The sequence below is a fragment of the Triturus cristatus genome, chromosome 8 (assembly GCF_964204655.1).
Source record: "Triturus cristatus chromosome 8, aTriCri1.1, whole genome shotgun sequence".
NCBI classification, from domain to species: Eukaryota; Metazoa; Chordata; class Amphibia; order Caudata; family Salamandridae; genus Triturus; species Triturus cristatus.
Window position 1 is genome coordinate 37,305,409 of NC_140591.1, and position 25,884 is coordinate 37,331,292.

Here is a 25,884-nt window from a genome sequence, read left to right on the forward strand (position 1 = left end):
TGTGAATAGTCTTACGTGTTCTACATCTGTTATTGATGTTTTCCTTCCTTACTTAGTTCTTCTCTTTTCTAGAGGAGGAGATGTGTTATGTTGATTGCTTAGTTCATTTGCATCTTGCTTGGCTCCTTCCACCGCGCGCCCCTCCCTCCTGCGCGCGGCAGCCACCAGCTGGAATGTTGACAGCTGGACGTTCTAAGGTGACAGTTGGAAGTATCGTCATATGTTAGGTGTTGCACTTAGCCTCCGGTTGAGTGTGTTGTCCTGTAGAGTAATAAACCTACTTACTGCTAAACCTTCTGACGTCTCATCCTTACGCAGTCACTTGGGTGTGTCTGGGTAATAATAGTTTATGACACAGTGCGTGCAGTTAGTGGCACTCTGTAGAAAAAGGACGTGCACTACAGATCCCCATGTGTGGCATGGTCATTTGCATGCTACTGGGCTGGGGAGAACGTTACATATGCTATACCATGTCATAATGTATGGATTGATACCAGCTGAGCTATCTATGTCCTACAGACCTCTGACCTATTATAATCCTACGGTTTACGGCGTGGTAATGCATGTATACGTTTTTCCTTAAACTCAAATACACAAATATTTACAAAATAAAGAAACTTTACACTTCTCGCCCAGCCTATATGTTTTTGACGCATGGCTTTTTCATATTATTTCTGGACCAATTCCAATAAATTATGTCACATTTTCGAGTGCTGGGACGGTGTTAAATTCGACCCCCCAACATCCTTTCCATTCGGGTTTCGGTTTCTTCTCTTCCTTCGGCCGCAGCTGGTTTCAGCCTCGAGACCTGGTCAGAGTCACTGCAGTCTGTGTTACTGCTTAGTCCGTTCTCTTTCAGTTACTCTCAGCTCCAGACCGGCAGGCACGTGATTTCCTTTTCCGGTTGTCAAGGGCAGAGACAGCACCAGCAGTGAATGCAGTCACTTCCGGCCTCTCCCTCCGACTTCAGCAGCTGTAGGGTTGAAAGGATCCTCTGTCTGTGCGGTGACCTTCATCTTCGGATCTCAGACATCACCCCCGGCCTCAGATTGTCATCGTCACCGTCCCAGGCCGAGGGAGAGAGGGCTCTGAGCAGGTGTATGCGCAGGTAGGAGTCTTCCTGTCCACCTCTCCCCGCTTCTCGACAACCTTAACTCCCCACTCCCCCACTTCAAGTTATGGCCTCTCCCCGCCTGCGGCCCTCTTCACCTCTTCCCACCTCTCCTCCTCTCCCCTCTCCTGTGCAGCCTCTCTCCTTCCCACTTCTCCTCTGCAGCCTCTCCCCCTGCCACCACTCCTGTTCAGCCTCTCCCCCTGCCACCTCTCGCAGCCCCTCCCACCCCTCCTGTGCAGCCCCTCCCACCCCTCCTGTGCAGCCCCTCCCACCCCTCCTGTGCAACCCCTCCCACCCCTCCTGTGCAACCTCTCCCCCTCCCACCCCTCCTGTGCAGCCTCTGCCCTTCCCACCTCTCCTGTGCAGCCTCTTCTCCCCCCCCACTTCTCCTTTTCAGCCTCTCGAAGCCCCACCCCTCCTGTGCAGTCTCTCACCCCTCCTGTGCAGCCTCCCCCCCCCCTCCGACCCCTCCTGTGCAGCCTCTCCCCCTCCGACCCCTCCTGTGCAGCCTCTCCCAGTCCCACCTCTCCTCGGCAGCCTCTCCTCTCCCCGTCTCACCTCTCCCTGTCCCATATCTCCTGTCCCTCTCTTTGCCTCACACCTCGGCCCAGAGAAACCCTCCCTCTCAGCATGGACTCACAGAGGAGGTGCCTGCGGAGCAGATAGTGAGGGCATCATCTCTCTTCGCGGTGGATGGAAACGGCTGCTGTAGTCTGAAGAGCTGCATGGGCTTCCCTTCTACTCCAGTTGTTGCTATCTCTTCTACACTCACCCGGACTGTGCACAGAAACTCCCCTGCTGCGGTGGGGAGCACGAGGTGCAGGCAGGGCAAGACCGTATCTGTCCCAGGGCGGGGTTCTATGTTCACATATATAGCGCTTGATAGCCCTGACAAGGTGTAAGGCACATGTTAAAAGAGCACAGTACACTTTTCTGTGGGTGCGATATGGGTGGACAAGCTACTATGGATGGGGAGTGTTTTAAAACACCGAGGTTCAGACTTATATATTTCTATGTTTGCCGCTGCACCTATTCCTGATTTAGAAGTGAAACTGAGTGGGTAGTGGGACACTAATGCCCTGGATGGTACAATCTGTGTGAGACAAGTGTTGTCTATGTTGTAACTGTTTTGGCATTGTGCCTTTATGGCAAAGACTGACCAATCTATGTCAGAGCAAATATTTAGCTGAGCATCAGTGTACGGGCAAAGTATGAGAAAAGATGTGCTATACATGCAAGTGGATGCCTAAACGTTTTGGCTTGGTCTCTGTTGGATGTGAGCATAGGAAGTGCCCAGTCATGAAAGGATGCTATCCTTGGGGAGGGTACAACCTTTCATCATCTGCAGCATGGGTGCTCACAAACTGTTTTGCATCGGCCAAAAATACTGTGGTAGCTTCTGCATTAGGGTGTTGGGCTCAGCCCTTCTTATTTCAGGTCTGTATTGTTTCCCCATAAATGTTTGCTCTTAATAAGCTCCTGGCTGCCTCACCTTCCCCCAGCGCATCATGGGGCAGGCAAACAATAATAGGACGGCCACTGCGCATCTCCCCTAGCGGCTTGCCTGTTTTTCAGTCTTTGATTTCCGCAAGAGAGGTGCTGCAGGAGTAACCTCATCATGCTGATGAAATTCAGTCTTAACATAGCTGCCAAGGTTCCAGATTGCTTAAGTGTGACATTATCAGATTTCAGTGTAATTAGGAGTGACATTTCAATGACTATGAGTGACACTTTCGCGCAAGCAAAATCAAGCAATGAAGACGAGGGAAGCATATATAAATATCAGAAATTACACACATTTGAGCAACGGTGAACTCTAAGAAGATCTTAAAACTACTGCAATTGACCTATGGCTTTGTTGTTACTCCATATTGGTGACTGCTGTAATTTCTACTGTAATGCTCTTTGTCTATCATATATTGTTAGAAAGGATAGACGGACCGGGAGGGTCGGCCGGGGTCAGGAGGAGAGGTCTCCGGGGAGAGCCGTCTCCAGCGATCGTACAGACAAGTAACTTCCCCCCCACAGACAGATACCACACACGGATAAGGTTCAGTGTTCTTTATAAGCACTTCTTAAGGTACGGTTGAATGGTACAAGGAGGTCTGGACTCAGGGGTCCCCTCGATTCAAGTCTCTCAAAGCAGGGTAAGGGGTAGCGGGACAGTCTGTCTACCAGTCAGGTAGTTTGGATGAGATGATGATTAGCTCACAATCCTCGAGCTTAGTTGGTGCGGGCCGCGGCAGCGCCAGCAGGTCCCGGAAAGATGGTCGATGTACGGTCCGCGGCAGCGCCAGCAGGTCCCGGTGAGGATGGTCGTTACAACGGGCCGCGGCAGCGCCAGCAGGTCCCGACGAGGATGGATGTTGTAGAAGGCCGCGGCAGCGCCAGCAGGCAGGACGATGGTTCACAAGAGCGGGCTACGGCAGCGCCAGTAGTCCGTCAAGGCTGAGTTCTCTCGGTGTCTCTCGACTCCAGGATACAACTGCCTTCCTGCTCCGGAGTTGCCCCAGTTATAGGGCAGGCGCTCTTTGATGTCCGGACCCTCGCACTTGGAGGTCGGAGGGCCCGGGATGAAGGTGTCCAGACACCCAGCAGGGGGTGGAGCCCGCGCCTGGGGGAGCTGGAGGCGATCGGCACCTGGCGGGGGAAGAGCTCTTGACACTTCGTCCTCCCATTGACCTGCCAAGTGGTCCGCTCACCTCCCGGGTGGATGGTGGTGCCGGGCTGTCGGGGCCGGTCAGGCCCGGGGTTAGGGTCGGGGCGAGGCCACGCGGCCTCGTGGTGCAGGGCCCAAGATGGCGGCTTGAACCGGCCGGGGGAGCCGGTGGGGCTGGTCCCCGTGATGAGTAGAGGTCCGAGGGCAGAAGATCCGTCGGGAGACGGGGTACGGGTGCTTTTCGTGGGTTATGCCTGGTGGGCCGGAGCTCGGGCCCTGTCGTGCGGGGAGGGAGCAAGCCCTTCGTGTGGCCTGTCCAACATGCGTCCCCCCCCAGCTGAAGGCGGGGAGAGTCACCCATCTCCTTGGGGACTCTCTTCGTCGAGGCGGAAAAAGCGGGACAGGCCATCCGCGTTGGCGTGGTCTTGGCCTGGTCGGTGCTCCACAGTGAAGTCCATTCCCTGCAGGGAAATGGACCAGCGCAAGAGTTTTGGGTTCTCCCCCCGCATCTGCATCAGCCACTGCAGGGGTCGATGGTCGGTTTGTACCCGGAAGTGGGTACCGAAGAGATAGGGCCGGAGCTTTTTGAGGGCCCACACCACTGCGAAGGCCTCCCTCTCGATGGTGCTCCAGCGTTGTTCTCGGGCCAGGAGACGTCGACTGATGAAGGCCACCGGCTGGTCATGACCTTCGGGGTTTAACTGAGAAAGGACGGCTCCGATGCCGTGGTCGGAGGCGTCGTCTGTACCATGAATTCCCGACTGTAATCGGGGGCCTGGAGCACAGGGGCGGTGCATAGAGCGGCCTTCAGCTTCTCGAAGGCCGCTTGACAATCGGGGGTCCAGTTAATCCGCTTCGGCTGGTTCTTGGACGTGAGACCCGTGAGGGGCCCCACGATGCTGCCGTAGTCCTTCACGAACCGCCGGTAGTAGCCGGTGAGCCCCAAGAAGGCTCGGACCTCGGTCTGGGTGACGGGGGGCTGCCAGGACTGAATGGCAGCAATCTTAAGTTGTAGCGGGGCCACCAGCCCGCTTCCCACTTGGTGCCCAACAGGGGTGTGGAAATTTTTCCAAAATCTACTTGGCCAAGGGACAAAATGTTTCACCAATCTACTTGTCCTGGGAAGGTAACTGCTTGCCCCGCCTATTCCATAAATTACTAAGGGAGGTCTGCACAAAGAGAACCTGCAGTGCAACATACTTTGCAATATATATTTCAAGTGCAAGTCCAATTATACAATGCATGGTCATGCACTCTTAAATGCAACTGTTGTAGGGTGGCTGTACAGCATGCGTGCAGATGTGTCAGTGTGCACTGCACCCAATTATCAACTAATTTGCATGTAACACTTTCATATTAAGACAAATAGTACCTAAAGGCAGAGTGCAGACTTATAATTTACTACATTTCTGGAAGTGTTTTTGGCACAGACAAGACTTTGTCGAAATATGAACCTATAGGATAAAAGGGTGTTCTCCATCATAGGGCGAACTCATAGCTGTCCAGCTTCAAAAATACTCAGATGTGATGCTCTGATAAACTTGTGAATGGGAATAGCTGCACTTCTTGGCAGAGCTTATGAACGGTTCATGGGGCAGCAAAATCAAGTAGCAGATGTGCTGCGGCTCACTGAGGCAGGATACTTAAGTACAAATACACAAGAGGCAGTAATATAGGCAGTTAAATCAATCTCTTATTTTACACTTCTGGTCAGGTGTGGTGTGTTTATATTATTGTGCACTCACCGCTACATCTCTACATTCTTCTCCCACACAAAGAGCATATGCAGCACTGGCAGTAGCAGTACAGGGTTCTCTCTTGCATATAGTAATGGCAGCAGCTGAGTAAGCTACCCTAACATGAAAAAGTGCAGCTCACCAACTGATGTTCAAGTTTGTCTCTCAGATCTGTAGGACATGTAGCAGCAGTGATATCTTTATACTCACACAGCTGGAAAGCAAGCGTTGGTCTCACAGAGAAGGGAAGGAGTGTTAGTTTGAAAAGACAGTAAATCTAGAAGTGCAGAGCTGAGCATCATTGAGACAGGGGCTAGTGAGTAACTGCAACCACTCAAAATGTCATGTCACACCTAGCAAGGATGCCCAGGCTCAGTCACAGTAGAGTTGGAAACTTTGTCCTGACCTCTTGGATAGTCAAATGGTATCTGGTGAATGAAGTTTGTTTATTCTTCAGCAGATTTAGATCCAATAATAACTGAACAAACACCCAAAGCGCCACTACTTTATTTTACTTTCCTCTCATGACACATCAGGGCTGGTGGCTTAGTGGACTAATGTGTCCACTGTAAGGCTCTGTGTTTGACCTTATGGTCACAGGTTCAAATCCTGCTGGCTCCACTTAGCCTTTCATCCTTCTGAGGTCGATAAAATTAGTAACATTGAGTTGGGTAACAATAAACAAATGTTATTCAGCGCCAAGATACCCTTCTGGGTGAACATGTGCTTTAAAAATGCACGTTAGGTTATCAAGCCAGGACACAGGCGTAAACACTTAGGCTCTTGCACTGCATGTGGTATAAAGTCCGAGTTCAGGATTCTTTCCTTTCACCTTTAAAACTGGGAAAGCTTCAGAATCTGCTTCATCTGTGAAAGGAAAGCACCATGCTTGTCATGTGAGCCTGGTGTGGGCATTTAATTTTTGCAAAGGTATTGGAGTGCTTTTCATGAGCACCAGTTACATTACAAAAGGTCATGAGCATTTTTGTTTAGGCCAGAGCAGATTAAGTGATCTGCCCAGAATCACAGGATGTTTAGCAATGCTGAGACTTGAACCTGGTCCCCAAGGTTCAAAGTCGGCAGCTCTGGCTGTAACTGGGGAGTTGGGAGCTGGGTGGGTATGTGTGTGTGAAGGGCATAGGGATGGTGGTTGGTAAAATGGTGGGGCAGTCCCACTCTCTCTTTAAAATAAGGGGACTCGTTGCTCCCTTCTTTCAGTCTGGAGTCTATGACAGGAGGCCCTCCGCCTACCTCTTCTCCTGCCCTGCTCTCCAAACCCCATGGCAGCAAGTCCTGAATACTGTATTCAGAGGGCAGTGTGAGTGCAGCAGTGGTATCAGGCACAGCCTGCGAGCTGTCTGCTCAGTGGTTGAAGTGCATTAAAAAAAAAAGTATGGGAACTGTGATGCTGCATGAAAAGGGGGAGGCAGGGTTAGAGAGTCTGGGGGGGGGGGTCAAAGTAGTGGCTAAAAAAAACAAATATTTTCTAACTTTTTGTGGTCTTTCACCTTCAGGTAACTACATGTATAATGGACAGCTTTAGTTGAAATGAAAGTTACGTTAATCAGTGGGATATTATGAAACCTCTATTAGTTCATGCACTGACCAACCCATTAACATTTAGTACAACAGGCAGAAATCTCTCTGACAGACCGTCCTAGGCACTGGCACCCACATGTGCAGACAGCACATGCATCTCTATGGAACGGTGACTGTGCAGGTTTTGCTGCAGAGTTCTGATGCTAGCCACAAGCATCCATCTTGCAGGACACTCAACTCCACCAACTGTCAAAAGAGCCGGGCCAGCCCTGGATTATTTGGGGTAGAGGTGGAGGCTGTGAGATGCCTGTACACAGGGTCTCTGCTGAAGGAGGTTCTGGTCACCGCAGGTGAAAGGGGCAATGACACAGCTCTTTATCCGCAGGGGCCTGTCCTGGAGGAATTGATTCCACCTAGTAGTGACACTGAACCAGTGTCAATGTGGGCTTATGACCCTGAGATCTCCTGAAAATCATTTCTGTACTCAGAATGAAAAATAATGTGGATGGGCGTGTGAAGGCATCGAGAGGGATTTTGGGCTGGGAATGAGGTTGAGGGGCAGCAATAGGGGGGGGAACAACAGTCTAAACATTCTTAATGTACCTCCAACGTACCCAAGCATTGAGGGCTCTTTGTCTAAATAGATCACATCACAGGCAAACTATGACACTTTCAGATTACAGCCTCCATTCCCTGTAAGAGGACAGCTAAGGAGGTCGAGAGTATGCTGCAGTGATTGGTTTGTAACCTACGTGCCAGATAGGAGTATGGTAGTTTGGTAGGCTTTTGCACCTGCTACCACATACAAGGTAAAAAGACCCCTGCAGTTCCCCTGCTCCGACCCCAGTGGGTTAGATCATAGGAGGGGGATTTGGGGAGGAAGAGACAGGGCCGATGCGCTTGCAGCACGTGGCTGCAGGCAGCACTCACGATCCTCACGAGCCAAGCAGTTTTTCAAAAGATAGTTAAACAGACACATGTTCCAAAACATAGCAGGAAAGAAAGCATGAAACATTGGCCCGTGAGAGAAAAATAAGGCGAGGGAGAGTGAATGAGACGAATAGTGTTACTCATGTCACAGTGTGTGCAATGTGAGGCACACACACACTATTGATTCGGGACCCTGGAATTTCAACATCTTTTCGTCTTTACATATATTATATGTAACAGCACACAGCGGCTCACTGTTCACCACCTTAATTCTCATACGGGCAAAAAGTAGACTAATTCGATCACGCACTTTGCAGGTAACAGATAGCAGCTTCTGTCCCTAAAGGAAATTAATATAAATCAACCATCCGCCCCATCACTTTTTTTTGTTGTTGTAGGTTCTTGGTAGTTTAATATTTACTTGCTGACAGCTCCTTATTCCTCATTCTTTACCTTTATGGTGCACACAGCCAGGTCTTCTGTGAGTTGTCTGGCTTTTTCTCCTCAAGTTTAGGGCTATTCCTCTCCTCAGTTGGAAGTCCAGCAGCTCTTCCTTCAGGGCAGGAAACAACAATAGTATTTTGAGAGTCCGAGGCTATGTCTGAGCCTTGAGGGCACCCTGGTCAATTACCCGTTCGGAGGTGGGATCCAGTGCTCCTTCCAAATCCACAGCGAGTACGAGGAACTGGCTCCGGGAGACCAATCTATTCAGTTCTAGGGGGCATTGGAGGGAAGCTGTCTTCATCTGTTTGCTTCTCTTGCCCCAATCGCCATCCAGTTCTGGTGTGTAATGGAGCCGGCCTGTTTTTCTTCACCCTGCAATCATCGTTTTCATTAAACGGCTGCAGAATGAGGCATCCGAGGCCAAACTGTTTGTGGATTACCGTGGGGCAAGGAGGGCTCCGAGGCGACCCGCGAGGAGGCACAGCACTCCGGCTGGGGCGGTACGGGAAGGAAGTGAATGCGAGGGAGGGAGAGGGAAGATGGAGAGAGAAGAGGAAGAGAGAGAGCAGACAGGGACAGCAGATAAAGAGAGAGCTAGTGAAAAGGAGAAGAGAGGGGGCAAAGCAATAAAGGGGGCAGAGAGAGGGAGAAGCAGAGGGAAAGAGAAGGGAGAAGGGCTAACGCAAAGAGGAAGAGAGACAGACAGGGGGAGCAGATTAAGAGAGTAAAAAGCAGAAGAGAGAGAAAGAAAGCCGTCCCATCACTTTTCAAATCCACCAGCTGTAATGGGCAATACAGGGTAAAACAAACATATTGCTCATTTGCTATAATGCTACCGTGTGGTTTAGCTGAGATACTGATCACGGGAATTTGAAATGTTTTCAACCCGGTACAATTCCTTAACGCCACATTTAGTATAATATGAGCCGTTGCATAGCAGAGCTCCACTTACAGAACAGTCAGCTCCAAACCCCAAGTTAGCGCGCTCGGTTTTCTCTCCTGGATTCTGAACTGAGCACTAGAATAATACTGTTATTTTCACTGCAATCCGTTGAGCTCTCAGCAGGATCTTTGCATTTTTTTTCCTTCGCGAGCAGAGAGAATAAAGTTAACTGTACTCCTACGCCCCGCCCCCTGGTGCCGCAAGCTCACTTGGCATTAACTGGGTAACATTAATTACACTCTTTCTCCTCACCTCTGTCTCAGGTCGCGCCACCAGCACCAAAATATTTCTGCTACCCTCGTGTTAAAATTGAGACAGCTTCCTCGTGGTTCTGCATGTCCACCCCATTAAGCTTGAGAAAGCGAGACTACCGCTTATTGAGACTGACTTTCCAGTCCCCCAGCCAATCACTGGCGAGAGCCCAGTCCTGGGCTGCTAGCCAATCACAGGCTTCAAAAGTGTCTCCGGCTCTCTGGCAGCCTTTCTGATTGGCTGCAAGTCCCAGAGTGCTCCGACCTGTATTATGCATGCGGTTTAATGTCTACTTGTCCATCGGACAAAATAGACATTAAATCTTCTTGCCCGTGGTAAAAATCAACATGGCTCGGGCGTCGGGCGATATGATTTCCCCACCCCTGTGCCCAAGGTAGGTCACAGACCCTTGGCCAATTTGGCACTTGCCGGCCTTAATTGTGAGGCCGGCCCGCTGGAGGGCCTGTAGGACCTCTTGGAGGTGACGGAGGTGGTCGGGCCAGTGGTGGCTGTATACAGCGATATCGTCCAGGTAGGCAGCGCTGAACTCTTCGAGCCCCGCCAAGACCTGGTTCACGAGGCGTTGAAACGTGGCGGGGGCATTCTTCATGCCGAAGGGCATGACCTTGAATTGGTAGTGGCCATCGGGGGTAGAGAAGGCTGACCGTTCCTGAGCCCTGGGTGTGAGGCCGATCTGCCAGTAGCCCGCTGTTAGGTCGAAGATACTGAGGTAGCGGGCGGCCCCCAGCCGGTCGATCAGCTCGTCTGCTCGGGGGATCGGATGAGCGTCGGTCCGGGTGACAGCGTTCAAGCCCCGGTAGTCGACGCAGAATCTCAGTTCAGGTGCGGTGCCGGGGGCAGCGGCTTTGGGGACCAATACAACCGGACTGGCCCAGGGACTGTCTGAGGGCTCGATGACCCCGATTGTGAGCATCTTGGCCACCTCCTCCTGTATGCAGGCCCGTACCCGATCTGGTACGCGGTAGGCCCGGTGTCGGACAGGGGGACTGTCCCCGGTGTCCACGTCGTGCAAACACCAAGGGGTGACCCCGGGGGTGAGGGAGAACAGGGTAGCGAACTGCAGCAGGAGGTTCCGGCAGCCCTGGCGTTGCTCCGAAGTGAGGGCGTCAGAGAGCCGGACCCCGTCCACGGAGCCGTCATTCTCCTGAGTCTTCAGAAGATCCGGGAGGGGTTCGGAGTCTTCCTCTGCCCCACTGTCCGTAGCCATCAGGAGGCTGAGTTCTGAGCGCACAAAGTGTGGTTTGAGTCGGTTGGTGTGGAGGACCCGAAGGGGGTTCCGGGAGGTCCCCAGGTCGATGAGGTAAGTGACGGGGCTTTTGCGCTCGACCACTTTGAAGGGCCCCGTCCACTTATCTTGCAAGGCACATGGTTCGGTGGGGGACATCACCCATACTTGTTGTCCAGGCTCGAACTCAACGGAGGAGGCATTGTGATCATACCACTTCTTCATGTCCTCCTGGCTGGCCTCGAGGTTCGCCTTGGCCATCTCTCTGAAGCGCCGGGTCTGATTGCGTAGGGCCAGGAGGCATTTGAAGACGTCTGGAGGGGTCTTTAGGGGGGCCATCTCCCAACCTTCTTTTACTAGGCTGAGGGGCCCTCGCACAGGGTGCCCGTACAGGAGTTCGAAAGGGCTAAAACCGAGGGACTTCTGGGGAACTTCGCGGTAGGCGAAGAGGAGGCACGGGAGTAGTACATCCCACTGGCGACGGAGGGGCTCTTCCAATCCCCCAATCATCCCCTTGAGGGTGCGGTTAAAACGCTCCACTAGTCCGTTCCCTTGTGGGTGATAGGGGGTCGTGAATCTGTAGGTGACCCCGCATTGTTGCCAGAGGGACTTCATGTATTTGGATATAAAGTTCGTGCCTCGGTCGCTGACGACTTCTCGGGGGAAGCCTACCCGGGAGAAGATCCCCATTAGGGCCCGGCCAACCACCGGAGCCGTCACGGTCCGTAGGGGCACCGCCTCGGGGTAGCGGGTGGCATGGTCCACCAGTACTAAGATGAACCTGTGTCCTTGTGCCGTGCGGGGGTCCAGAGGCCCCACGATGTCTATCCCCACCCTCTCGAACGGGGTGGTGACCACAGGGAAGGGTTGCAGAGGGGCTTTCAGCTTCCGACCACTCTTCCCGCTGGCTTGGCATGTGGGGCAAGATCGGCAGTGGTTCAGGACGTCGTTCCTCATCTTCGGCCAGAAAAAGTGGGTCACTAGGCGGCTGTACGTTTTATCTTGGCCCAGGTGTCCAGCCAGGGGGACATCGTGGGCCAGGTTGAGCAGAAAGTCTCTGAAGCGGAGAGGTACCACCAGTACTCGACCGGCCCCCAGCTCGGCGATACTTTGCTCGCTGTATAGCAGGTCGTTATCCCAATAGACCCAGTGAGTTCCGGTGGAGTCCCCTGCGTTCTGGGCGCTGGCTTGTTGGCGGAGTCCCTCGAGGGAGGGACAGGTCTTTTGTTCCTGGCGGAACTGTGCTTGGGTGGGCCCCCCCTCTTGACGCCACTGAGCCAGGTCAGGAAGGTCCTGGGGTTGCGCGTCCCCTTCGGCCGTCGGGTCTGGGAGGCTGGCCTCGTCGTTGTCTTCTACTGGGGCGACTGGGGGCGGAGGGGCTGGCCATTCTGGTTCTTCTGATCGAGGGACGGCACGGGCGGCCATGGACCGGGTGGTTATGCAGGCCCAGTCCGGGAGGCCCAGCATCCCCAGGTGCTCTCTTCTTTCGACGGTGGCCCACGGGGAACTCTCGAGGTCATTCCCCAGGAGGCAGTCCACGGGGGCATCGTCCCGGACCGTCACCTTCAACAGGCCGGAGACCCCTCCCCATTCGAATGGAACGCAGGCCATTTGACACATACTTTCAGAGTTGTCTGCCGAGCGGACGGGGCAGAGAATGTTCGGCAGGATCTGCTCGGGCTTCACCAGGTGACAGCGGACGGCCGTCACACTGGCGCCTGTGTCACGCAAGGCCTCGGCTCGCTGTCCATTAATGGTCACCCACTGACCGTATTTCCTGGTGTTAGCGGGTAGGGGAGCCCGCGGGACCATGTCTCTTCCCCCTAAGCACGCCAGGACCATGGCGGCCGGTTCCCACTCTTGCTGGGCCGGCTCATACTCCTCTGGTTCCTCCAATGATCGCTCTTCCCCCAGGGCGGCGGCAGCTACCTGGCGGGGCTTGGGTGTTTGGTTCTGCGGGCAGCTCGGGTCATTGGCGTAGTGGCCGACTCGCTGGCATCGGTGGCACGTGACGTTGGCTCGGACCCCAGGACGCCACGGGGGGTTGCCCCGACCGGCTGGAGCCGGGGTGCTGGCCACGGGTGTTGCGGGCAAGGCGTCTCTCCCTCGCCCCTGGCCCCCTCCTCCTCCCCGAGGACGGTGCTGGCCTTGGTTGTTTCTGTTCTGTTCGTGTGGCCCCCTCCGGCCCACTCGGGTGCTTTCCCATCGGTCAGCTTCGGCGGCGAGCTGCCGGGGGTCAGTCAGCTTACTGTCGAGGAGGTGCTGCCTGAGCTCGACGAAGCAGTTGTTCGACAGGTGCTCCCATACCATCAGGTTAAAGAGTTGTTCGTAGGTGGTGACCTGGCTCCCCTTTATCCAACCCTCGAAGGCACGGCTGAAATAGTTCACGTATTCTACCCAAGTTGTACCTGGGATCCGGGTGCAATCCCTGAACCTCTGGCGGTACATCTCGGGTGTGAGGCCGTAGCGGGTGAGGAGGGCAGCCTTCATGTGGTCGTAGGACGACATTTGGTGATCTGGGAGCTGCAGTAGGGCATCGCGCCCCTCGTTGATAAACCTCCCCCAGAGTCCGGCTCCCCAATCACTCCGGTCGATCCGGTGGGAGGTCATGGCGATCTCGTAGGCTTTAAACCACTGTTGTATGTCGTCTTCTCGGACATACTCGCGGACAACATCCTTGGGGATGTGGACTTTTTTCTCGATTGGCCCCGGGGTGTGTGGTCGCTCAGGCACCCCCAGTTCTTTATTCTGTTTCCGAAGTTCTATTTCCGCCAGTTTGCGCTCGTGCTCGAGCGTTATTTTTTTCTCCTCCAGCTCTCTCTGTCTCTGCTTCTCTTCTCGTTCATCTCGGAGCCGCATGTGCTCGAGGTTGAGTTTCTGTTCAGCTAACTTGAGTTCCCCATCCATCTTGAGTCGTGCCATTTCCAACTCGTGCAATCTGGTTCTTTCTCTTTCTCGGATCTCCTCCTGCGAGAGGCCCGTTCCCCGCTCCTCGGGAGCTGTGGCGTTCCCCTCTGGTGTGATGCTGCTTTGGTCGGAGGGTCCGGCGACCCCAGTTTCTGTCCACGACTCTAGGGCGTGCTTTAGATCATCTTTGGTACTCAGGCCGGTGGTAGCAATGCCAAGTTCTATGCAGAATTGTCTCAGTTCGCGGTGGTTGTATTCTTCTAATTTATCCATTTGGAATTTCTCGGTGGAGTTGCTATCTTTGGCTGACATCGTGTTGTTGTCGTGGGGTGAGCTACTCTCTGTACGATTACGCGTTGATTCGGATCGCGCCGCTGGCCACCAATGTTAGAAAGGATAGACGGACCGGGAGGGTCGGCCGGGGTCAGGAGGAGAGGTCTCCGGGGAGAGCCGTCTCCAGCGATCGTACAGACAAGTAACTTCCCCCCCCACAGACAGATACCACACACGGATAAGGTTCAGTGTTCTTTATAAGCACTTCTTAAGGTACGGTTGAATGGTACAAGGAGGTCTGGACTCAGGGGTCCCCTCGATTCAAGTCTCTCAAAGCAGGGTAAGGGGTAGCGGGACAGTCTGTCTACCAGTCAGGTAGTTTGGATGAGATGATGATTAGCTCACAATCCTCGAGCTTAGTTGGTGCGGGCCGCGGCAGCGCCAGCAGGTCCCGGAAAGATGGTCGATGTACGGTCCGCGGCAGCGCCAGCAGGTCCCGGTGAGGATGGTCGTTACAACGGGCCGCGGCAGCACCAGCAGGTCCCGGAAAGATGGTCGATGTCCGGTCCGCGGCAGCGCCAGCAGGTCCCGGTGAGGATGGTCGTTACAACGGGCCGCGGCAGCGCCAGCAGGTCCCGACGAGGATGGATGTTGTAGAAGGCCGCGGCAGCGCCAGCAGGCAGGACGATGGTTCACAAGAGCGGGCTACGGCAGCGCCAGTAGTCCGTCAAGGCTGAGTTCTCTCGGTGTCTCTCGACTCCAGGATACAACTGCCTTCCTGCTCCGGAGTTGCCCCAGTTATAGGGCAGGCGCTCTTTGATGTCCGGACCCTCGCACTTGGAGGTCGGAGGGCCCGGGATGAAGGTGTCCAGACACCCAGCAGGGGGTGGAGCCCGCGCCTGGGGGAGCTGGAGGCGATCGGCACCTGGCGGGGGAAGAGCTCTTGACACTTCGTCCTCCCATTGACCTGCCAAGTGGTCCGCTCACCTCCCGGGTGGATGGTGGTGCCGGGCTGTCGGGGCCGGTCAGGCCCGGGGTTAGGGTCGGGGCGAGGCCACGCGGCCTCGTGGTGCAGGGCCCAAGATGGCGGCTTGAACCGGCCGGGGGAGCCGGTGGGGCTGGTCCCCGTGATGAGTAGAGGTCCGAGGGCAGAAGATCCGTCGGGAGACGGGGTACGGGTGCTTTTCGTGGGTTATGCCTGGTGGGCCGGAGCTCGGGCCCTGTCATGCGGGGAGGGAGCAAGCCCTTCGTGTGGCCTGTCCAACATATATGGTCCAACACCATCGTGTAGTATCAATAATTTATATGCCTAATATCATCTATTTAATTCCTAAAGCACTCTAACATCTTTCGGTCCCTCTCTCAGAAACAGTTCATTTGCTTTATAGTTCTGCTCATACCAATGTAGGGTGTCGGGGCACTTCACATCAGACACACATTATACCAGCACGATGACTCTTTCGTGGGTACTCCAGTCATAATTCCAAGCACCTCTCCCCTGACAACAGCTGAAGTGTTTAATAGGTACTTCATCCATCAAGCAAGCAATAGTGTGGGGTGAAACTGAAGTGCTTTGCAGTGTTCACAAGCAACAAGCATTCTGTCTGGTGTACTGCAAGAAATCGAGCACAAATATATAATTAGCAACTGGGGGCTCATGCCAGTAGGATATTCGGAATCAAAACAATCCCACAGTGTCACCTGTGACCTTAGTACTAACACAGGCCGGCACTGACTTCAGGCTGCAGTTGCCTGACCATGCGCTGCCATTCATTGTGTAAATCACACAGGCTGGTGGCACTTACTTGGGCAGTAGTCATAAAGTCCGGAGGAGTGTGGCGGGTGGCGCTCTAACAAATGCTTGACACGCGACGCCGTCTCTCTGTAAGGCAGTGGCTGCAGGCTTACTTAGGCCGCAAGCCACTGCGCCTCGCGGTAATTTGGGTTTGCCGGCTGGCCGCCTCAATTATAGTCACCCTCCTAGCTGGCAGGCCAGTTAGTCCCGGGGCTGGGCCGTCCAGTGACACGCAGACTCTCTCCTGGCGGCCGCTGCTACCTGGGTGGGTCGCTCACTCCTCGAGTCAGGCTCCCAGGTCTGGCCTTGTTGAATTGAGGGGGTTAAGTAAAACGGCTGAGTGATAGGGCACGGCAGCGCCGGTGCGGAGCTGCAGGCAGCGCAACGCTGCAAGCGCCATATTTGAATAAATTTGCGGAGCCGCGCAAAACACTAGGCAGCTGGCACTTTCGTTTACAACCTTCCCGGACCGGCTATGGCAGTAGGATGTGACGTCCCTCACGCGCCGGCCTCAAGCACACAATATGATTGGCCGACTGCTCCGGGGGGTTTTGGTTGCCCAAATCTTATTTACAGTATCCTTCTGAGTGCTCTTTTTCTGTAAACAGGCATTTAAATCTTGCTGTGCATTCAACAGCAAATGTCAGGCTTTGTCTTCCGGGTAGCTTGGTGTTTACTTTTCTTTGTCTTACTTGAAAGTGAGAGGATTTTGGTGACATCATGCTGGCTACAGGGGGTTATTCTTGTAATTCTGAAGTGTGGTGGAAACAAACATTTTAATACCATCAATACACGAGGTGATGATATCTCCACACATTGTTTGTGCGCTGTATAATTTTATCAGTAAAACTGTATGTTTTTGCAAATGTAATGGCATTTCAATTAAAGATGTGTTGTTTGTAATGACAGTCCATTTTACCCCATGCCTCTCTACTCTGCACCACTACACTCTGCTTTGCAGCACTCCACAGTACGCCACTACGCACTGTCACTGCACTCTACTCTACATCATTTCACGCCTCTCTACTCTGCATCTCTCTACTCTGCCTATGCACTCTACCCCACTCTACTTTACTATGCACCACTGCACTCTACGCCACTGTGCTCTACAACTCTGTGCCACTGTGCTCTACACCATTGTACTCTAAATCACTGCACTCCACGCTACTCTGTTCTACTCTGCGTCACTGCTCTCTTCTTCAAACTACTCTACACGACTTCATTCTACACCATAGCACTCTCCGCCAATCTACTATACACCACTGCACTCTAAGACAGTCTATTCTGCAGCACGGCACTCTGACACTGAGCTCTATGCAACTCTACTCTGTGCCACTGCATCCACGCCACTGCACTCTATTCTACACCACTCCATTCCACTGCACTCTGCGCCACCACACTCTACTCTGCATCACTCCACTCTACACCACTGCATACAACCCCGCACCACTGCATCGTTCCACCCCACTCTACTCTGCAACACTGCATTCTCCACTACTGAAATTTACGACACTCTACTCTGCACCACTGAGCTGTGTGCCACTCTACTGCCCTCTATGCCAATTTGCTGTGCACCACTACACTCTGTGCCACTCTATGCTAAGCCACTCTGATGCTCCACTCCATTAAACTCTACTCCACTCTGACAGTCCACTTTACAACACTCTATGCCATTCTACAACACTCCTCTACGATGCTCTACCCAACTGTCTCTGCTTCATTCCACTTTAGTCCACTCTATTCCACGACACACTACTCTCCACCACTCTGCCACTCCACTCCAAAACACTCTACTCCACTCTATGCCACACCACTCTACGCCAATCTACTCTGCTCTACGCCACTCTACTCTACACAACTATACTGTACACAACACCCAATATGCCACACCACTCCAGAACACTCTATACCGCCCCCCAAAACTCTGCTCCACTCTACACCCTCCTACTCTACGACACACTCTTACCTCCACAACACTATATGCCATTCCATGACACTTAACTCCACTCTATGCTACTCGGCTCCTCTCTACACCACTCCACGACTCTCTACTTCACTCCACAACACTCTACTTTACGACACTCCACTTATGCCACTCACTTTTAGCGATGCTTAACAGCAGCCAACATGGTGTACAACAAGCCAATAGCTCTTGCACAGGTGAGGTCTATTTCCTTCGCAAATGCTTGTTATTTTAGGTATATAGTTGAGTGGGTTACTGCTTTTGACATAGAGAGCCTTTTATTACTTACAGATCATAAATTACAATCCTTCTAATATAGAACAGTGAGCTATGAACTCGCCTCAAGAAACTGCATGCAGACTGCAAGGGTTTAGAACTTTTTTTTTCTCTCAAACTGTTGTTGTTATATGGTTGCTAAAAAGACTTTTTTGGGTTAGAAATAATGTCTTATTAGTACAGACAACCCCAAGCACTGTTACTTTTTAAATCCTGACACAGGCCTGTATATTCATTTTTGTTAGGCACTGGGAAATTGAGTGATCTGCCCAGAATCACAGGATGTGGAGCGTTGTTGCTGAGACTTGAACCCGGTTCCCCAGATTCAAGGTTGACCACCCTAGCCGCTAGGCCACATCCTCTCCACATATAAATCCCTACCAATAAAGCCAATGTGTAACTCCTACACATTGAAATCATCATTGTCTTATGTGCCATCCTTGACATTGAGTTACACCCATGTATGATTTATTGTCTTTGTACAGTCTGTGCGTGTGATTAAATCGCTGTGACATGCTACATTAGGATAAGGAGCGCTATAAAAGAATTAATTAAAGAAATTAGTAAGTCCTATTTAAATTGCTATTCATACAGACCAATACATCTGGCATTCTTGCAGTGCAAGCACATCTCTCATATTCAGTCAATCAATCACAGACATTTATATAGCGCGCTACCTACCCGGAGGGTCTCAAGGCGCTGGGGGGGGAGTGCCGCTACTGCTCGAATAGCCAGGTCTTGAGCTTCTTCCTGAAGGAGAGGTGGTCTTGGGTCAGGCGCAGGTCAGCCGGGAGGGAGTTCCAAGTCTTGGCGGCCAGGTAGGAGAAGGATCTTCCTCCTGTTGTCGTTCTTCGGATACGGGGGACGGCGGCGAGGGCGTGGCTGGCTGATCGGAGATGTCGTTTGGGAGCGTAGAAGTTGATGCGGTTGTTGAGGTAGCTCGGGCCTTGATCGTGTAGGGCTTTGTGTGCGTGGGTGAGGAGGCGGAAGGTGATTCTTTTGTAGACGGGGAGCCAATGCAGGTCTTTCAGATGTCCGGAGATGTGGCTGTGACGTGGGATGTCGAGGATGAGTCTGGCTGAGGCGTTCTGGATCCGCTGGAGTCTCTTCTGGAGCTTGGCGGTCGTTCCGGCGTAGAGGGCGTTGCCGTAGTCCAGTCGGCTGGTGACGAGGGCCTGGGTGACCGTCTTCCTGGTCTCGGTGGGGATCCACCGGAAGATCTTCCGAAGCATGCGCAGGATGTAGAAGCATGACGAGGAGACGGCGTTGACTTGTCTGGTCATGGAGAGGGAGGAGTCCAGGATGAAGCCCAGGTTGCGTGCGTGGTCTGTCGGTTTGGGTGCGCAGCCCAGGGCGGGGGGCCACCAGGAGTCGTCCCAGGCGGAGGGCGAGGAGCCCAGGATGAGGACTTCCGTCTTGTCTGAGTTCAGTTTCAGGCGGCTGGTCGTCATCCACTCGGCTACGTCTTTCATCCCTTCGTGAAGGTTGGCTCTGGCGGGGTCGTTGGTCAGGGAGAGGATCAGCTGGGTGTCGTCGGCGTAGGAGATGATGTTGAGGTTGTGTTGGCGTGCGATGGCCGCGAGGGGACTCATGTAGACGTTGAAGAGGGTGGGGCTCAGCGAGGATCCTTGAGGGACGCCGCAGATGACTTCGGTGGCCTCTGACTTGTACGGTGGTAGACGGACTCTCTGTGTTCTTCCGTCGAGGAAGGAGATGATCCATTCCAGTGCCTTCTCCTGGATTCCGACGTTGCTGAGGCGCTGCACTAGGGTGCGGTGGCAGACAGTGTCGAATGCCGCGGAGAGGTCTAGGAGGATGAGGGCTGCTGTTTCTCCGTTGTCCATCAGGGCTCTGATGTCATCGGTGGCAGCGATGAGGGCGGTTTCGGTGCTGTGGTTGGCTCGGAAGCCAGACTGGGAGGGGTCGAGGGATCCATTCGTCTCGAGGAAGGCGGCCAGCTGCTTGTTGACGGTCTTCTCTATGACTTTGGCTGGGAACGGGAGGAGCGAGATGGGGCGGTAATTCTTGAGTACGGTGGGGTCCGCTGTAGGTTTCTTTAGAAGGGCGCTGAGTTCGGCGTGCTTCCAGCTCTCCGGGAAGGTGGCGGTGTCGAAGGAGGTGTTGATGATGTCCCGTAGGTGGGGTGCGATGACCGCGTCGGCCTTGTTGAAGACGTGGTGAGGGCAGGGGTCGGTCGGAGATCCGGAGTGGATGGAGTTCATCATGCGAATGGTGTCTTCGGTGCTGATCGGAGTCCAGGCGCGGGCGGTGGTTCGGTTGTGGCGTGCGTCGGTTGAGTGCTGAAGCTGTTGTGTATGTCCGCGATCTTGTTGTGGAAGTAGGAGGCGAGGGAATTGCAGAGGTCTTGCGATGGGGTGATGTCGTTGTTTCCGGCGTTGGGGTTGGAGAGCTCTTTGACGATGTTGAAGAGTTCCTTGCAATTGTGTGCGTTGTTGTCCAGCCGGTCCTTGAATGCAGTTTTCTTGGTGGCGCGGATCAGTTGGTGGTGCTTCCGGGTGGCCAGCTTGAGGGCGGTCGTGTTGTCCGGTGTTGGTTCTCTTCTCCAGGCTTTCTCGAGGGCTCGGCAGTTCTTCTTGGAGCTCTTGAGTTCGTCGGTGAACCATGGGGCCTTCTTGCTGCCGGGTCTAATAGGCGGGGTCCTCAGTGGGGCGAGTTCGTCCGCGCAGTTGTTGATCCACTTCGTGAGGTTGTCGGCGGCCTGGCTGGGGTTCGCTGAGCTGGCGGGGGGGGTGCCGGCTCAGGGAAGCGGCGAGCTGGTCGGCTGAGATCTTGTTCCAGCTTCTTCGAGCAACCGGTTGCTGGTGGTGGTGGATCGTCGTTCTTTGGAAGGTGAAGTGGACGCAGCTGTGGTCCGTCCAGTGGAGTCCAGTGGCGTGCTTGAAGGCGATGTCTTTGCTGGATGAAAAGACTGCGTCGAGTGTGTGTCCGGCGAGGTGGGTGGGGGTGGATACCAGCTGCTTGAGTCCGAGGTTGGCGAGGTTGTCGAGCAGGGTGGTGGTGTTGCGGTCGTTGTTGTTCTCCAGGTGGAAGTTGAGGTCCCCCAGGAGGATGTAGTCAGCGGAGGGGAGGGCATGCGGGCTGACGAAGTCGGCGATGTCCTCGCTGAATTGTGTGCGTGGTCCCGGGGGTCGGTAGATCAGGGTCCCCCTGAGGGTGGTCTTCGGGTCGGTGTGGATCTGGAAGTGCAGGTGTTCGGCTGTTTTCAGGGTGTCGTCGGTGTTGGTCGAGATGTGGATGATGGCGATGCCTCCTCCAGTCTGGTTGTCGCGGTCTCTCCGGGTGATCTTGTATCCCTCTGGGATGGCGATGGCGATGTCGGGTGCTGAGGAGTCGTTCATCCAGGTTTCCGTGAGGAAGGCAACGTCAGGAGCTGTGGTGTCGAGGAGGTTCCAGAGTTCGATGGCGTGCCTGTGGACGGAGCGGGTGTTGAGCAGGATGCACTTGAGGTGGTTGCTGCTGGTGTTCGGCTTGGCGGGTGCTGGTGTGGGGCAGGTCCGGATGCAGGTGAACTTGCAGGCGTGGCAGCTGAAGGGTCAGTGGGTGTGCTTCGGGGTGGCTCGGTAACATCCAGGGATGCCGCCGGTGTTGAGTGCGCTGAGTTCGGTGGCGTTGTAGGACAATCGGGTCGTCTTCCGTCTGTGGGGGCCAGGGGTCCTGGCACTGGGCGCGGTCCAGGGGTCCTGGCACTGGGCGCGGTCCAGGCGCGGACGGGCGCAGACGGGCTTACCTTTGGCGCGCCTTCGGCGCACAATCGGCGCGCCCGCTGCGCGTGACCACTGCGCGTTCGCACGGTCGCCATATATGGCGAAGTGCGAGGGGGGGCGGAGCGGCTGGGAGACGGGAGCGGGGAGGGTACAGAAGGAGAAAAGGGGCGTGGTTAGCGGCGGTGGCGGGAAGCGGGGAGGGAAGAGACGGGGGCAACAAGAAAACAGGCAAACAGGCACTACAGAAATACAAATTTCCAATACAATACAATAAATACAGGGGCACAGGGCAAGAAAGCGGGGCCCAGGAGCCTGCAGGTCAGGCGAGCACGGACCACGCCGCTCGGTGGCAGGGGGCGCGGTCAAGCGGCGGCAGCCGGGGCAGCGAGGCAGGCAGGCTGGAGGCACACGCAGCAGCTGGTGGCCGTGCGGCGCGGGGGGTGTCCTAAACTAGGTCACTGAGCAGGGACTGAACAAAGTCAAAAGCTTAAGTTATTCTGAAGTGATAAACTGTGCGTCTTTTGTTTCTCCTCTGTTGAATTGGTGTCTAGGAATTAGGCTCAAGATAGCTCTCTGCCAGAATTATACTCAAACAAAAGGAGGGCTGATGGCACTTTACAGTCGGCCTTTGTTTTGGGCTCAACTGGAATCTAAAATAAGCAAGCCCCCTTGCTGCCTACTCGTTGCTTCTCCAAATAGAAAGCAGAGATTGTGGCGGTGCTGCTAAATAGTGTCCCTGTGTTGACAAATTACAACGGGACAAATTCAGCATGGTTCACTGGGGCCAGACAAATCCCCGATCTGATTCAATAATAGCTGCCGGATGGATCCCCCTGCTTATTTTAGAGAGAAACTAGGTTCCTATATATGGAGCCCAGCACAATTCACAATGAATTGGCTCTATAGTAACAATAAACATCACCATTATCATATAGTCTTCAAAACCCAAACCATCTCAACTGCTTGGTTATCCTATTTGGTGCTTATTCTCAAGAGAAATCAAGTTCTTTAATCTGGAGCCTGCAACCAATCATGACCAATTGGTTACATATTATCAAGAAACATCAACCTTGTCGTCTAGCATTAAAAATACAAACCATCTAATTTATCACTCTTATTAAGCTGCAGGGTGTTTGGCCCACATTATTTTCTTATTGGCCGCCATCTCAAGAATGTTGAGTCCGTTAAGCCAACAGTGTTCTCTCTCGGATAGTAGTGTTTCAATGTCTTCTCTAGGATATGGTTTTCCTTCTGACTCTATTATCTGGAATTGAATCTGGCTTAAATTATTACCATTTTTATAGGAATGTTGACCACAAGTGCTTTTTTTATTAGATTTCGGTGAGACCTTGCACATGCTGTCTCTTCAAGGCATGTTGTTTTCTGTTAGTGGGCTTGGAGACTGCCCATTACTTACCATTGCATGGCTTCTTATCCAATCTCCATTGCTTGCTTCCTGCTGGCCGCCTCTGCGTTAGCCACCTCCCTCTTCTTGGATGTGACAATCCCCTAGAGCACGACCCAAGTACGTGTCTCCTTACACTGCTCGCACTTTTGGCAGGTATTTTTTTTTTTGTTGTAAATTTGTTTTATTGATGTTCATAGAACATACAACTATAGGACTCATCATTGCATTAGTACCTTACACAGTTCGCTTATTTTCAACATTGAGCAATCAACACTTGTTGACGACAATACAAAGAACCCATAGACACAATTATACCCATTCAACTTCCACAGTCCGGTTTGTCCATTTTGGTCGGCAAACTGAAAGTCTTGCATATTCCGTTTGACAACTAGCCACAAGCGGTAAACTGTCCTATCTACCAAATAAGTGCGAATGACCTCCCTTTCGAGAGTGCCCCAACTATGTGTTTGGACGGGTGTGTCGTTATCGCCACTAACAGAAGTGAGGCGATAAATATTGTATAATTCCCAAAAGTTCTTGGGCCTATTGCGTGGGGGGAGTAGCTCACCGAAAACCTCTGTCTGCGTACTACAGAATGTCATGTTGTTCTTCCATTGGGTAAGCGTAGGGAGTGGGCCTCGAAACCAGTTAATTGCAACCCTGCGCTTGGCCATCAGCATTCCCATGTCAACCAACCTACGGGTCCCTTTGGGAATACGTTTAGAACAACCTAATAGTGCAAGTGTAGGATCGGGGTCTGGAGCCAGTTTCGTGATCTGACCTATTTCCTTGAAGACTGAGACCCAAAAGGCAGCTATGCCTGGACATGCCTAGGCCAGGTGAAGGAAGTCTGCAAACTGAGCATGGCATCTGTCACAGTTCGTGTCCTCTCGCAAACCGTACCTGTGTAGCCTCTCCGGTGTGTAGTATACCCTGTTTAGATATTTGAAGTGTACCAGACGGTGTCTGTCATTGAGTCAGATACGCTTTGTGCTGGTGCAACAATAGGTCCACATAATATCGGTTATTTCTATGTTGAGGTCTCACTGCCACGCTAATCTTGCTTTGGTGTAGTGATTGGCTCTCTATAACATGAACGCCTTGTAAATGGTCGCTACTATGCGCTTGGGGGATTTCGCTTGTATAATGAGCGTTAAGGCCAATAGTTCCAGTGGTTCTAGATATTCATCCCCCAGTAACTCTCTCAATGCATGTCATGTTCTGTGAAATTAATATCTCGTCAGTATAGTTGGTGCGGACTCAGTGTTAAAATCCTCCCACTTTCTAGCAACCCCACCATCAAACAACTCCCCAACAGTGCGTACACCCAGAGTGTGAAGCGCTTGCGTGACCCCTATTTCTCTGCATTGATGCAACCACATACACCAATCTAGCAAAGCTGCTGGGGAATAAAGGATCGCGCCAGCCTGTAATTGCAATAAATAGTGCCAGGCATGTGTTGTGGCATTAATAGAGTCTCATATGCATATCCTACGGTCGGTGGCCTGAAACAGCAGCGAAGGGAGAGGCAGCTGGGCCGCCACCTCCAATTCTATACGTAAGTGTGGTATGTCTGGGGAGCCATGCATCCAGTAGTATGCATATGCAGCTCTGTAGTATAAATTAAAATCCGGTGCCCCCAACCCGCCCAAAGAGTAAGGCAGTACCAATATCTGCCACTTCACCCGCGGCTGCTTACCTGCCCATGCCAATCTAACCATGAGCGAAATAAGGCGATCAAAAAAGACTCGCGGGAGAACCATGGGTATATTGGTAAATAAAAACAGTAGTCGTGGGAGTACTACCATTTTCATGATGGATATTCTGCCAAGAAGGGAAAGAGGCAGCCTTATCCACTTCTCAACATCATCTTCCAACTTGCTAAAGGCTGTCCCATAATTCTCCCTAAATACAATGTCGGAGTCCGTGTGTACTTTAATGCCCAAGTATCTTACAGCTTCTGTGGTCCCCAGCAGGGGATAATCCAGGTCAAATTGGGGGGCTGCGAAGTAAGAGGAAAGATAATGGACTTCGGCCAGTTGACATGTAGCCCCGAGAGGCCACCAAATCGCACCACCTCCCGTAGGACTGCCGAGAGATTTGATTCCGAGTGTCTGATGTACAGGAGTGTATCATCAGCGTATGTGCATACTATGATTTTGTAACGTGGAAAGCATATACCCAGATTATGATGGTATTCCCGTAGTGCACAGGCTAGGGGTTCTGCCACTAAAGCGTTAAGCAGCGGAGATAATGTGCAGCCTTGTCTCGTGCCCCGGAAATGCTAATGGGGTCGGTCACTATATCGCCTATTTTAATATGGGCCGTGGGCTTGCTGTAGAGTGTGCCCACTAATTTGTAGAAAAACCGGGCTCACTCCCATCCTAGTTAGCACCTGTGTCATGAATGGCCACTCTACTGAATCAAATGCCTTCTCTATATCCAGGAAGACCGCCACAGCCGGTGTTTCTGGCCTGATGTGCTGCAGGGCTCCAAAAACAGTTTGTAAGTTATAGGTTAAATTTCAGCCAGGAACGAACCCCCGCTTGTTCCGGAGCGACTAAGATTAGGACTAAGGGGACCAGATGGTTAGCTAGGATCTTTGCAAATATCTTCGTGTCCACATTGAGGAAGGACAAGGGACGATACGATACGATCCCGCCGCCGCTGACCC

At 53.0% G+C, this 25,884-nt stretch overlaps 1 pseudogene across 1 annotated transcript in view; it reads left to right on the forward strand.

Annotated features, from left to right (window-relative positions):
• The first annotated feature begins 771 nt into the window (after positions 1-771).
• Positions 772-25,884, forward strand: part of LOC146799909 (uncharacterized) — a 136,907-nt pseudogene continuing 111,794 nt past the window's right edge. Inside the window, exon 1 of the transcript XR_014967596.1 lies at positions 772-1,108. The product of XR_014967596.1 is annotated as an uncharacterized LOC146799909 (transcript). The remainder of the gene's footprint in view (positions 1,109-25,884) is intronic.